Consider the following 16,047-nt stretch of genomic DNA (forward strand, 5'->3'; position numbering starts at 1 on the left):
GTCTTGATACTACCACGCAAAAAACAACTTGGCGATCTCCAAACATTTATTTAGGAGAGTTTCAACTATACCCTGTAGCAATTTCCAATAAATATCGAAAGGAAATTATGAATGTCAAGGTTAGAAAATAAATCATCGAGGCTGATCACGATGTATCATAATCAAATTTAAATTTCCACTAAACAGATAAACTATGACAGTTTCTGTAAATATCAGAAAAAGCATATGATTCCTTACATAGACTAGCATTCATGTGCTGGAAGAATTCAGTGTAGATAAAAGGAACAAGAAATTTGACCAGACAGACATTCACTGATACCACCTCGAAAGTTGAGTTCTTAGGTGAAATTTCTGAACATTTTGATATTAAGACAGGAGACAGACAAGGAGGTGGCTTATGCCCGTTATTGTTCAGTCTTGTGCTAGTGAAAGTAGTCCGAACCTGAGAAAAGGGAAAAAAAAAGTTATTAATATCGACAAGCTAGTTAAATATAAAATGCGTATCGAATGTTTGGCATTCGAAGATGATCTAATAGTTCTATCGAACAATAGTCCGACTCGTTGGCTGAACGGTAAGCGTACTGGCCTTCGGTTCAGAGGGTCACGGGTTCGATTCCCGGCCGGGTCAGAGATTTTAACCTTAATTGGTCAATTCCTACGGCACGGGGGCTAGGTGTATGTGTTGTCTTCATCACCATTATTTCAACCTCATCACGACGCGCAGGTCGCCTACGGGAGTCAAATATAAATACCTGCACCTGGCGAGCCGAACTCGTCCTGGGATATCCCGGCACTAAAAGACATACGACATTTCATTTTCATCGAACAATAGGCAAGAATAAATCCATTCCTTGGAAAAACTTCATGCAATTGCATCTAAAAATGGACTCTAAATCTCATTTTATGGAAGGATTTCCTGGATATTTAGACAAACAACTTCTTTGTAACTCAGAAAAATCCATCAGACAAAAAAATTCAAATAGGGGAAATCCCTCAACTACCCGGATTAAATCGAAAAGCAAACAAAGACAGAATTTCTAAATTACAAAAATCCTATAGATTCACGTGGAACAGGCACAACATATCGGTATCTAGGAACGCTAAATTAAAACACTGTAACACGCTAATTAAGCCTGAAAAATTATACCCATCAGAAACCCAGGAGGCAGATCAATAACTAGAAAGTCAGGAAAACAAGAAAGGAAAATCTTCAGGAAAATACTTGGGCAGAATACATAGTAGTATGAAAGAGGAGGAGGTTCCTGGGATACTAGCATTCTGAGGAGAATATCAGACTATTAGAAAAGTACGATTGAAATGTAATGGTCGTATTCAAGAATGAGCAGTGAAATACTTACTTCTCTTTAAAAGTCGAGGATAATTGTATAATTGAAATTTTAAAAGCCGCTAAGAAATCAGCATAACAGACGGAATCATATCGGACAGGCCTAGCTTTAGAACGTTGGTGAACAAAAACCATTTTGCTGAAAAACCCAAGATAGGAACGACTGCATTGACAGAGAAAATTCATAGAGAGAGATGAAAATTTTCTGGGAAGAGAAGAAAGCAAATTCATCTAAATAAGTGCAATCGCGCTCCTTAGGTGGGCACAATGTTGTGAATAATAATAATAGACGTACTGACAATTGGCAAATTTTCTGGCCTCCAGGCTGCTGGACCTAACAGAGACCCGTGTAAAAACAAAACAAAACAAAAAACAAAGCTCGTGGCACAAGTGCCCCGAAGTATCTTGGCCTACCAAGCGACCGCTGCTTAGCCCGAAAGCCAACAGACTATGAGGTGTCGTGTGGTCAGCACGACGGATCCTCTCAGCCATTATTCTTGGCTTTCTAGACCGGGGCAGCTATCTCACCGTTAGATAGCTCCTCAATTCTAATCACGTAGGCTGAGTGGAGCTCGAGCCAGCCCTGAAATACAGGTAAAAATCCCTGACCTGGCCGGGAATAAACCCGGGGCCACCGGTTAAGAGGCAGGCACGCTATCTCTACACCGCGCAGCCGGAGTTGTAAAATCAGAATGGACTAAAACGGCATAAATTCATATCATGGTTTGAAGATCATGTAGGATTTTTTGATGATATAAACGGAGTGTTCCGAAATATGTGGAATGTAATCGGTCTTTAGTTGTTGGCTAGAATGGGGGATAGATCGTATCTAGTAATATGTTTGGAGTCAGACATGCCATTACGGACATTACAGTACTTCACCAGCGTGTGGAAGAAGGTTAAAATGACAATAGTGTCGTACTCATCTACGAAGCAAATTATGAAATACCTTTTTAGATATATGGCGGTCCGTCTCTGTGGTGTGGTGGTAGAGTGTCGGCCTCCGGATCCCAAGATAGCGGGTTCAAACCCGGCAGAGGATTTTTGAAGGGCGGAAAAAAGTCCATTCTACACTCCATGTCGTACAATGTCGCCATATAAAAGATCTCTGGTGACACATTTGGTGTTTACCCGACAACATTCATTAAATCTCAGCCACAGACGCCCAAGAGAGTTTCGGTTTGCTCGGTCTGCCATCTAGTGGGTCTAGAGTAAAACGGAACGTCGAAATTGACGAGCAGACAGCCAGATGGCGTCAAATTGAAATGTCTACACACGGTAGCTGAGGCCATACGATTATTATTATTAGTGGTTAATGTGATTAGCTGCCACTCCCGGCGACTTCGGTTCAATTACCTGTTCTGCCACAAAATTTGAAAAGTGGTACTAGGGCTGGAACGGGGTCCACTCAGCCTCAGGACGTCTACTGAGTAGGGGGTGGGGGGGATCCGATTCCTACCTCAGCCTTCCTCGAAGTGGTTTACCGTGGTTTCCGATTTCTACTACAGGCAAATGCCGGGATGCTGCTTAAGTTAAGGCCACAGCCGCTTCCTTCCCTCTTCCTTGTCTATTTCTTCCAATCTTCCCATACCCCCACAAGGACCCTGTTCAGCATGGTGGGTGAGGCCGCCCGGGCGAGGTACTGATCCTCCTCTCCAGTTGTGACCCACGACCCAAAGTCTCACGCTCCTGGATACTGCCCTTGAGGCGGTAGAGGTGGGATTCCTCGCTGAGTCCGAAAGAAAACCAACCCTGGAGAGTAAACGGATTAGGAAAGGTATATAGTGTAAAAAGGGTGAGTACTTCAATAAAATTACTGAAAGCTAATGATGATGATGATGATGATAATGTTATTTGATTTACGTCTCACTAACTACGTTTACGGTTTCCAGAGACACCAAGGTGTCGGAATTTAGTCCCGGAGGAGTTCTTCTGCGTGCCAGTAAATCTACCGACACGAGGCTGGTGTATTTGAGCACCTTCAAATACCACCGGACTGAGCTAGGATCGAACCTGCCAAGTTGGGGTCAGCGAAAACTAATTAATTAAATAGGTAGTACTATTATTAGCAGTACGGTAGAAACGGATATGAAGAATGTCTATAGTTTATTACATAATACTGTTGACACTCCATCTCACAAGACCGACTAATAAATTACGATTAACGATGTAAATAGGTGCCTTTGTCACGACGTGGTGCAGTTTTTACCTCCGTAGTGTAATAGTTAAGGAAATTAGCTTGCTTTTCCAGAGGTTCATTTTAAAATGGGCAGGAGTCCTAATATGTGGTTAAGAAGCTACGTGAATCTCACCTTCTTTGGGGGTGTGCCTGAAAACAGGACACGAAAAGATATTACCAACAATTGCAATCGTTTAAATTTAAAGAGTAACGTGTACATTTTAGAAGGCAGCCCGGCTCCATGGCTAATTGGTTAGCGCGCTGATCTTTGGTCAAAGAAATTCCGGTTCGATTCCCGGTAGTGTAGGGAATTTTAACCTTCATTGGTTAATTTCGCTGGTACGAGGGCTGGGTGTATGTGTTGTCTTCATCGTCAATGCATCTTCATCACGACACGCAGCTCGCCTACAGGCATCAAATAAAAAGACCTGCACTCGGCGAGCCGAACACGTACTCGGACACTCCCGGCACTAAAAGCCATACACAATTTCATTTTATTTCATTTCGAATGAAAGTAATTTCGATCTAACGCTTCATGAGGTTTACGGACAATTTAGTTTAGTTCATAATCACTGTAGTATGCTCTGACAAATATAAAAATATAGCACAAATTGCTATAAATCATAAACTGCACCTAAAGATACAGAGATACGCTACTTCATCGTGAGAGCCAGGGCTCGTTTTCACTTGAAAGCATGACGAATTATGACACCATCAACTAATGTGCGAACAACTGAGGCACTGACCTAGGTGAGCATTATCTAACTTTAATTTAAATGGAATTCCACTTCCAAGCACAAAAATGATATAAACATGTCAGGGGAAATTTTAGCTATGACTGTAAGGAAAGGCGGTGAACAGAGACAGATACCACTAATTAAAAGTTAGAGTGGCAAAGTTGCTCTATTATTAATTATACAACTTGACAGTTCGGGAATTTTAGAGGACCGACAGCACGTAATTACGATGAGGACATTATATTTACTGAAGTTTACATTAGTTTTTTGCTATTTGCTTTACGTCGCACGGACACAGATAGGTCTTATGGCGACGATCGAAGAGGAAAGGCCTAGGGGTTGGAAGGAAGCGGCCGTGGACTTAATTAAGGTACAGCCCCATCATGTTCCTGGTGTAAAAATGGGAAACCGCGGAAAACCATCTTCAAGGCTGCCGACAGTGGGATTTGAACCCACTATCTCCCAGATGCAAGCGCACAGCCGCGCGCCCTTAACGGTACGGCCAACCTTTCAGTTCCTTTCACTCTACCTTTATTTATTCTTAAGGCTAGGGAGTGGAAATTGCCGATACATTTGACGATATGACTTGTAAATGGAACCAGTTATATTTAGTTTGCCACGTCTTATTGTAGTATGTGGACAATGTGCAGCGCTATAATAAATCAGTTCAGTATTGTGATTTTAAGGTACTTTCCAACTTTGTGAAAATGATTAAAAGGAAATTTCAACCATCCATTTGAACAATCTAACAGGCCTGTGAAGATTTCTTAACGACACAGAGTTGTGGCATTTGAATATCTTTAAATGTCACCAAACTGTATGTGATCAAAGACAGAAAGTAATTGTACCGAGTGCTTCAGTAACATAACTCCGCTCTAGAAAGTTTGGTCCACCTGGTTCTCAGTAGCCCAAAATGCCCATATGCAAGAGCGTTAAGTCGGATATGTTGCCTAATATTGCAGAGGCTGCAGACTAACAGAGAACTCAATTTGCTGAAACACCACGTGGGGGATCTCTGCATTATTTAGGTAACAATCAACTCTTGCACGTGAACATTGAGTTTAGTCAAACATTTAGTTGTAAGAATAACGAATTTGCAGACTTGCTGCTTACATTTCAAAAATGTCATCGCAATGAACGGCAAGCAGTTGCAATTTTGCGCAACAGTATCCAGACAGAGAATGGACTACGCCACCGCGGTAAGCCTCTGGAATCAACTTGTTCATTATTGAGGACACGGAAAAGAAATCCAGGGTTACTGGATTATGTGAGGGAAGCTGTTGCCGCAAAACCTCTACTAGAGCTGCGGCGCACCCATTAGGAATACATCTTGTTGTCTACACTCACACTTGTTCAAACGGTACACTTGCAACCGAATTACCATGCCAGTCGCGATGATTTCTGTGTGTATAGCTGAAAAACAGAGCATAAATAACATTTTTACATGAATGCCATACATTTAGCGTGTAGTGTCTAGTGTAGGTTTGGCTCACCCCGCTACTCCTTCAATATTGCACAACACGGGGGTCTCTTCCCGCATCGCCTTCTGCGTGACGTCATGTGGTATGAAACAGCGGTCGCCCGTCCTGCTGACACGTATTACCACTACAGTCTAAAATGGTCATAATTTCTGAGCCATTCATGCAAATAATGTCCTGACAAGGTTATTGTAATCCTTATAAAATACTGGAGGAGGTCAAACAATTTATTTTGATGAGGAACTCAAGGATAATATCGAAATATGTATTTAATTTTAAGGAGTTACATTTTTTACCGCGGGCTGTAGCATAAAATCGCTTCTAGAGGGCAGCCGGTTGGAAATAGGTATGTGCCATCGCGGACTTTTTTGTAGAGGATTCTATGCTCTACATTTCGTACGCTTACACTTGGGGTCTATCGTTGATGGTTCATGCAGCGTAAGCCAAGAAAGCAAGTGACCGACCGACCGACCGACCGACCGACATTTTTATCTCTTTCTACGTATTTACTGTATATCGGATCACGGATATATAGTAATAATATAGTGGTTCACTACGTGAACAGTGTTCGTGTTGTCAGTATCTGAAGTAGAACCACTGTACTGATTAAAATGCAGTCAGCATATTATGGAAACGTGTGTGGCGCTATAAATTGTCGGCACGTAAAATAATTCCCGTGGGACAAAATTACGGCACCTCGAGTCTCAGAAAACCGTAAATGTTAGTGAGACGTAACGCAATTAACATTATTATTATTTAGCATATTATAAAGACAATAACAACAACAACAACAACAACCATCATAGGCAGTTAGTTTGCTACTGTGATGGCATAACAATACTTCCTCGTCAGCAATGCTTGGTTATTGAAACACTTTGTAATAAACTCTTGAATATCTCCATTATTACAGCTCGTACGTTAAAAAGGTGTCAGATATAAATGACTGAATGAAAATCATATTTTCTATAATTATTGTTATGTGCTAATAGCCGGGCTGAGTAACAACTCAAATGGTAGATCGCTGGCCTTCTTAGCCCAACATGGCAGGTTCGATCCTGTCTCAGTCTGGTGGTGAAGGTCCTCAAAAACATAGTTAGTGGAACGTAAAATCCAATAACATTAACATTATTATGTGCTAATAACTTATATTTCTGAATATATTTCGAAGCTCGTGAAATAATACAGTATCCGTGATCCGATATACAGTAAATACGAAGAAAGAGACAAAAATGTCCTGCGAGAAGAGACCTGTTACTGGATCTCGGTTATTTCAAAAGATGGCCTCACACATTCCAGTCATGAGTGGTTAAAAAATATAGCCCAGTTCGAAATTTCATTTGGTGTGTTTCAAGGTAAGACTGTATCCAGATGCAAAAAAGTGAAAACTCTTACTTCTATTATTAAGTCAAAATTTCCAGTATTCCATGACAAAATAATTTGTCTCTACGTAAGGACCAGGACATTTATTAGGATATGGCATTTTAATGCAAAGAGTAAGGAGCTAGCACTGAGAAAATATGCCAATAAGGAGGCTAAGCTTTGGGCAGGTTCATCAAGTAATTAAGTCTCCTGATACGTACGTTTTAATAATTTAATATAATTCCATAATGATGTCGATATGATGCATATTTTCCTATGCCATTTAATCTAAATATTTACTTCATCAGGAAATAAATTAATTATTTTGAGTTGCATGGCAATATTTTATTTCTTATCGTATGATATGTCATGTATTTGATAGTTGATGTTCTACCTGCTCAGCATGTGACGAAATTTAACGCATTTTCACGTTTTTAAATCTATTGTAAGTGCCGTTACTTATCGAATCGGACTAAACCAGACTATTATTTGATGAAAGATTGAGAAGATGTTTCACAGGCACGAGAATTCACAGGCTTGCTGTACTGCGACTGTGTTCCTTACTCGCTATCGTTCATACCGCGTGACGTCAGAGCGCTCCAGCCAATGGAAGCTTCAACCGCCGCAGTAGCCTACCTTATATTCTAGTTACCTTGATTGCACAATTTAAGTCCTATAGTCTTTCATGAGGATACTTGCACGACAGAATTTGAGATATTGCCTGCAAACAGGGCTGATGTTGTGCGTAAACTTGTGCTGCAACAGACACTGCTACCCAAGCAATGGTAATAGGAGTGTGAGAGAGCATAATGAGATGGGTAGCATTGTGTTCGGAATAGATAGGTGGCTGTTTTAAACATTTGTTACAATGAATCCTGCAACAATATTTATTGCGATTTTTCTTTCGTCCAACTTCTAGGCTGAATGGTCTGCGTACTGACCTTCGCTTCACAGAGCCCTGTGTTCGATTCCTAGCGGGGCTGGAGATTTTAAGGTGTCTGGTTAGTTCCTCTAGCTATGGGATTGGCGATAGTGACCTGGCACGGACTCCACAAGACACCCGAAGTGTTGGGAGGCATACGATCCACGATCACTGCACAGCCTCCGTAATAATACATGAAGATTGGTCGGAGCAGCTCCCAAGGGATGCACATCCCTCTCGACAGTATCCCACATTGACTCATCAGCGCTCCTCGGGGGCCAGGCTCTTTTCTTCATGTCCGTGGAGTGCTAACTGAAGCATTCAACCACATTTCGGGAGGGATGGGCTGGAGCATTGTCTTGCTGTAGGTACATGTCGCTTGCAGGGTGCTTGAGGCAAAGGAAGAGGTGACAATTATCTGCCATCTGGTTCCTGTAACGTTTGACGGTTATCAGCACTATCAGGAGTCCCATTTCATCCCACGTGAACGGTTCCCATATGAGGATAAGACCACGAGCAGCCTGCACTATATCCTGCTGTCAAGAAGGATCCATTACCTCATGTGGTTGACGACGCAGTCACACCCGGCCATCGGCGTGTACCAGCTGGTGCCTCCACTCACACGTCCAGGGGACATTTTTCCATTATGTGCGTCCAGTGACGCTATTCCATTGCCCACGTCACTCATTCTGCTTTCTGGTGTTTGTTGAGCAGAGATACCTCATGGGACGCCTGCGTTTGTACCCCATAGCGAGGGGATGGTTCTGGATAGTATGGCTACTCACACGCCGTTGTTGTCCAGAACTGAACTGACAAGTGATCTGCTACACTGTGGCCCAACTATCTGCTATTGTGACCCCAGATAACCGACGGCCACCCCTATCATCAATGTGTCGTACACCAGGACAGTTGACCCTGTCTGCATTTGTATTGCCTAAATCAACATACTCGTGACACATGGTGGTCCTCGGCTGTACGACTTCACAGATAGAGTGGTCCACACGTCTGGTGCCGACAATCTGGTCGCGACCAATTGCGCTGAAGTCTTGTCTCTTATCCGTAGTGTAGTCAACTATTACTCATACAGACCGTAAGAGGTCTGACATCCTCGCTGTTACATCCCACGCCCCCTATTAGATCTGCCGGGCCGAACACAGCGCCATTTCTCCACTACGGCAGCAATTACAACTGAATTGCTCATGAGTGTTTCCTCCAGTGCTCCGACACTACATTGTCGTATAATAGAGGTTTGTAGTGGTGTCTCAATAGCACACTAACCGCTAACGTCTCAGAAAGGCGTAGCAATTCACTTTTACGAGCGCACTGACACAATGCGGCGAAATGCTAATAATTTCACAATTAAAAAGGCCTAAGTAGCTCGCATGCTTTAAGAAATGCGAAGTTCCGCACAAGTATCCATTGCCTCTGTGTCAGGAAGTTACTTCGACACAGGGTTACCGTGTGATTTTCCAGGGTTCCAGGCTTCCCAGCATTTCCTTCCTAACGAGAACAGGAAGTGAGAAATTCTGTAAAGGTAACTGAAGTCTGTAGAGAGAACTTCTATAGACTAAATTTTCGCACGTTACAGAATTTCTGGACGCCACCAGTCTGATGTCTGTTCAGACCTTTATGGTTTCGAACGTTCATCAAGCAGCTTAAATTGTTACTTAAAACCATACATTTCTACAACAGGTGCCCAGTATCCCTCGTAGTAACACTCTTTTACAGTCCCATGTTCATCCACGAACATATCAAAATAATTTACATACAGTAGAAGCTCGATTTAGCGGGGTTGTCAGACGTCATGCTTTACTCCACGTTATAGCTTAACCGCGGTAAGTGGAAGAGAGAAAAACTAGTAGGATACAAGAGAACACAATTTTATGAAAGACGCACTACCTAAAATACACACATTTGACATTCCATTCTTCAAACCACCGATTATGTTCAATTTATCGTTCACAATGTACGCTTTTCTGTGACATCACAGCACCTGAACCGAACTCCAGACTTAACTAGGAGATTATGTAATAAAAGCTAAGAAAGAATACGGTCAAATGTTTTGTGAGCGCGGGTGCAGACGAACAATTTTCAATCCGAATCCGTAGTGAATTGGGCCGCGTTTAACCAGGCTTCCACTATATATGCGTAGAAGAGAAGGTGTAAGCACTTTATGAACATCATCATTTTCATGACTAAACTGGCATCGGATGAAATTTAGGAAGATTATGTAGTTACCCCAAATTGGAACAGGTGATCATTTCAACTTCTAAGTACAAATTTATTGTTTTTACGTCGTACTAACTACTTTCTCACGGTTTTCGAAGATGCCGAGCTGGCTGAATTTTGTCTCCCAGGATTCTTTTATGTGCCCGTAAATTTACTGACACGATGCTGACGTATTCAAGAACCTTTCAACTTCTTAGGATGTGTACTATTCCTAACATTCAACAGCACTTTAGTTTGAATCGATTCGGTGAAGTAGCCAGAAGTCTCTAGTGCTTTCTGGCTGGATGATCTACCTCCTGCACCCAATATCACTTTTGAGAATTTCACCCAGAATTTTCAGTATTCACTCTTGGATACTCAGAATTCGAGCACTCACTCTGAATGGTTAGAAAGACAGATATCGAAACGAATATTCAAATAAAGAAATAATAATAATAATAATAATAATAATAATAATAATAATAATAATAATAATAATAATAATAATAACAAGCTATCGCTGGAAGCTTTAAAATGATTCATTCTTTTAAGCTTTCACTCGATATATTCACAACACATTTGAACTTGAGACGAAAATAGATTATTATACCAGTTACTCAATTTCAAATTTCTAGTCAACAGAGGTAGAAAATTTTGGTATGAGAGAGTAAAGTATGATCATTTGTAATGCCCCAAAGCATGTAAACCTGACTAATATCTTACATACATACATACATTATCATTATAGACTGTTATGCCTTTCAGCGTTCAGTCTGCAAGCCTCTGAGAATTTACTAAACGTCGCCACAATCCTCGATTTGCAACTAGTGTTGTGGCCTCATTTAGTTCTATACCTCTTATCTTTAAATCGTTAGAAACAGAGTCTAACCATCGTCGTCTTGGTCTCCCTCTACTTCTCTTACCCTCCATAACAGAGTCCATTATTCTCCTAGGTAACCTATCCTCCTCCATTCGTCTCACATGACCCCACCACCGAAGCCGGTTTATGCGTACAGCTTCATCCATCGAGTTCATTCCTAAATTAGCCTTTATCTCCTCATTCCGAGTTCCCTCCTGCCATTGTTCCCACCTGCTTGTACCAGCAATCATTCTTGCTACTTTCATGTCTGTTACTTCTAACTTATGAATAAGATATATTGAGTCCACCCAGCTTTCGCTCCCATAACGCAAAGTTGGTCTGAAAACAGACCGATGTAAAGATAGTTTTGTCTGGGAGCTGACTTCCTTCTTACAGAATACTGCTGATCGCAACTGCGAGCTCACTGCATTAGCTTTACTACACCTTGATTCAATCTCACTTACTATATTACCATCCTGGGAAAACACACAACCTAAATACTTGAAATTATCGACCTGTTCTAGCTTTGTATCACCAATCTGATATTCAGTTCTGTTGGATTTCTTACCTACTGACATCAATTTAGTCTTCGAGAGGCTAATTTTCATACCATACTCATTGCACCTATTTTCAAGTTCTAAGATGTTAGACTGCAGGCTTTCGGCACAGTCTGCCATTAAGACCAAGTCGTGGGAATAGGCCAGGCTGCTTACTACATTTCCACCTAACTGAATCGCTCCCTGCCATTTTATACCTTTCAGCATATGATCCATGTAAACTACAAACAGCAAAGGTGAAAGATTACAGCCTTGTCTAACTTCTGTAAGTACCCTGAACAAAGAACTCATTCTACCATCCATTCTCACTGAAGCCCAATTGTCAACATAAATGCCTTTGATTGATTTTAATAATCTACCTTTAATTCCATAGTCCCCCAGTACAGCGAACATCTTTTCCCTCGGTACCCTGTCATATGCTTTCTCTAGATCTACGAAACATAAACACAACTGCCTATTCCTCTCGTAGCATTTTTCAATTACCTGGCGCATACTGAAAATCTGATCCTGACAGCCTCTCTGTGGTCTGAAACCACACTGGTTTTCATCCAACTTCCTCTCAACGACTGATCGCACCCTCCCTTCCAAGATGCCTGTGAATACTTTGCCTGGTATACTTTTTTTTTTTTTTTTTTGCTAGGGGCTTTACTTCGCACCGACACAGTTAGGTCTTATGGCGCCGATTGGATAGGAAAGGCCTAGGAGTTGGAAGGAAGCGGCCGTGGCCTTAATTAAGGTGCAGCCCCAGCATTTGCCTGGTGTGAAAATGGGAAACCACGGAAAACCATCTTCAGGGCTGCCGATAGTGGGATTCGAACCTACTATCTCCCGGATGCAAGCTCACAGCCGCGTGCCTCTACGCGCACGGCCAACTCGCCCGGTGCCTGGTATACTAATCAATGAGATACCTCGATAGTTGTTGCAATCCTTCCTGTTCCTTTGCTTATAGATAGGTGCAATTACTGCTTTTGTCCAATCTGAAGGTACCTTACCAACACTCCACGCTAATTTTACTACTCTATGGAGCCATTTCATCCCTGCCTTCCCACTATACTTCACCATTTCAGGTCTAATTTCATCTAGTCCTGCTGCCTTATGACAATGGAGTTTATTTACTATCCTTTCCACTTCCGCAAGCATAATTTCACCAACATCATTTTCCTCCTCCCCATGAGCTTGACTGTTTGCAACACCACCATGATGATTTCCTTTTACATTGAGAAGATGTTCAAATTATTCCCTCCACCTCTCCAGTGATTCCCTGGGATCTGTTATGAGTTCACCTGAATTACTCAAAACACTGTTCATTTCCTTTTTCCCTCCCTTCCTAAGATTCTTTATTACTGTCCAGAAAGGTTTCCCTGCTGCTTGACCGAGCCTTTCCAGGTTATTACCAAAATCTTCCCATGACTTCTTTTTGGATTCAACAACTATTTGTTTCGCTCTGTTTCTTTCATCTACGTACAAATATCTTGTACAGTAAAATTTAAAACTTTCTTATCAATTAGAGTTTATTTACTACTAGCTGATGTGCCCGTGCTTCGCTACGGGATTCTCAGAAAGAATCAGAAGGAATGCAGCGATTAAAAGCAATGTTATCATATAAAATATTCGATCAAATGAAAAACCGCACATTTTATCTTTAACGGTGCCAATCTAACACTCCAAAGTTCCAGAGCTGGAATGACCAGACCGAAGACTGCCGCGAACACTCCTCTGCCATTATTCCGTTAAGTTTGCACGCTGCTCATTCTAATCAGTGCCTCGGAGTAGGGATTGAATAGCTTGAATGCTATGATGAACCATTGTGTTACGTACCAGTAGTATCAAAAAATTTACGAACCAGAAGAATGGCATGCTAAACCAGAAAGTTTTCTAACTCCCCAGCTACTTCCCGTCAATATTCAGGCAGGCTGTTACAGTCTGTACGACCTGGCGAGTTGGCCGTGTGGTTAGGGGTGCGTAGCTATGAGCTTGCATCCGGTAGATAGTGGATTCGAACCCCACTGTCGGCAGCGCTGAAGATGGTATTCCGTGGTTTCCCACTTTCTCACCAGGAAAATGCTGGTACTGTACCTTAATTAAGGCCGAGGCCTCTTCCTTCACACTCTTAGTCCTTTCCTACCCCATCGTCGCCGTAAGACCTATCTGTGTCGGTGCGACGTACAGCAAATAAAAAATACTCGGTACGCAGCAGCAATCCTATCTACCGGATATGAGTGGCAACAGAAGATCAAAGCACATCACAACAAGCAATGGTCAATGTAATGTTATTCTTGATCAATGTTATGAGCTTTCTAAATTGTAAGCCAGCACATTTAGTTTTCTTTCGACTCTGTGATCTGTAAAATTATTTATAGCATAGACTGTAGTTCCTTGTCCTCCAACTTTACATACCGATTTTTATTAAATTTTGTTCACCCATTTTCTCGTGACTTGGCGCTGATATGGACTTAGTAACAAAAATCCAAATTCACGAATATCTTTGTGATCATGAACAGTACGGTGACAATGTATAAGACATAAATGATCAGAATTTTAATATTAGATAACTTTAGTAATGTAGTATTTATCGATACGACCTCTATAACAAATATTCGATAATTAAATTTTATGCCATCCCCTAAACTACCGTTTCACTCAGCGTGAATAAAATTATTTATGGCCTAAATTATAGCGACTTATTCCCCAACTTTGCATACCGATTTTCATTAAATTCTCTTCAACCGTTTTCTCGTGATGCGTGTACAGACAGACAGACAGACAGACAGACAGACAGACAGACAGACAGACAGACAGACAGACAGACAGACAGACAGACAGACAGACAGACAGACAGACAGACATTACGGAAAATTAAAAAGTGCATTTCCTTTTTACTGTGGACATGACTGATACATAAATGCCATTCTTTTTAAATTCTGAGCAATGTACAGACAAAACTCTAATTTTGTATACAGGGTTATTCACCTAACATGTTACACGCAAATAACTTCTAAACCATTAAAGACATCAGCATTCTGTTTTCATATTCAAAAATGGTACGCAGGGTCTTGTAAAATAACGTGCTACTTAGTCTCATGGGATGATTAACAACCGAGATATTGATACTAACCCCATATTTTTAAATGGAACGCCACAAATTTATACAGATGATTTAAAAGTTCATCTGCGTACAAGTTCAAATTTGTAAGATTTTCAAAATCGGACAATTACTTTTTGAGATATAAATATGAACATCATGCGCGGTTTTGCATCTGACGGCTTGAAGTCGGGCAAGGACATATTGAGGCGCAAGCTGCTTCCTGGCCTTGATTCCAGCCACAGAACGGATACCAGGCATGTACTGTAAACATAATGTGATGTACCGTAACATACCCTGTGTGTGCAACGTTATTGTATGACTGGCGAACACACAACGGCGAAGGGAGATTAAAGTTGTAATAGGCTGCGCTCAGTTTAGCGTTTTTTTTGACGGATGGGAATGGGAAGGATTTGGAAGGAAAGTCGTCCGTGGCCTATCACAAAAGTACCTATCCGCTATTTGCCTGGTGTTGAACATGGGACACCATGAAAATCAATGTCAGGTTGGGCGAGGCAGGACTCGAACCTACGCTCTCCCGAATGCACGCTACTACAGTCGCGCTGGAGCTCTGCGGAGATTAATGCGTGTAAAATAAAACATAAATAATAATGGTGTTGCTGCCATCTCACTACGATCAGCTCTGAACATTTTCTTTTCTAGAAGGAGCTCTTCCGGTGTTTTGTGTTATGTTTATTTCTCAACTCATACAGTAGTATGAACTGTACACTAAAACCAGTGACAATTATAGCTTTCGCTATGTTCCTTTCAAGGCAAAGTACTTATTATATTCGTTTTAAACACATTAACCCTTTCTATCCTGTCATGTGTTCGCCTGTCATACACACTTTGCAAACCTATCACATGTGTACGAGATGCTTACATGCCTGGTACCCATTCTGTGGCTGAACTCACTCCCAGGAAACTGCTTGCGCCTCAATATGTCCTTGCCCGACTTCACGCCGTCTGATGGGGCATGCAAAACATCGCATGCTGTTCTTTCTCATATCTCAAAAAGTAATTGTCAGATTTTGAAAATAGTTACATATTTTAACTTGTACACAGATTAACTTTTAAATCAGCTGTATAAATTTGTGGCATTCCATTTTAAAATATGGAGTTAGTATCAATATCTCGGTTGTTAATCACCCCCATGAGACTGAGTAGCACGTTATTTTACAAGACCCTGCGTACCATTTACGAATATGAAAACAGAATGTTGATATCCTTAAGCTTTAGAAGTTATTTGCGTGTAACGTGTTAGGTGAATAACCCTGTATATAGATTTAAAATACTACGATTTGTGGAACAGCTGGTACAA

This window comes from Anabrus simplex, chromosome 1 (assembly GCF_040414725.1).
Source record: "Anabrus simplex isolate iqAnaSimp1 chromosome 1, ASM4041472v1, whole genome shotgun sequence".
In the NCBI taxonomy this organism is placed as follows: domain Eukaryota; kingdom Metazoa; phylum Arthropoda; class Insecta; order Orthoptera; family Tettigoniidae; genus Anabrus; species Anabrus simplex.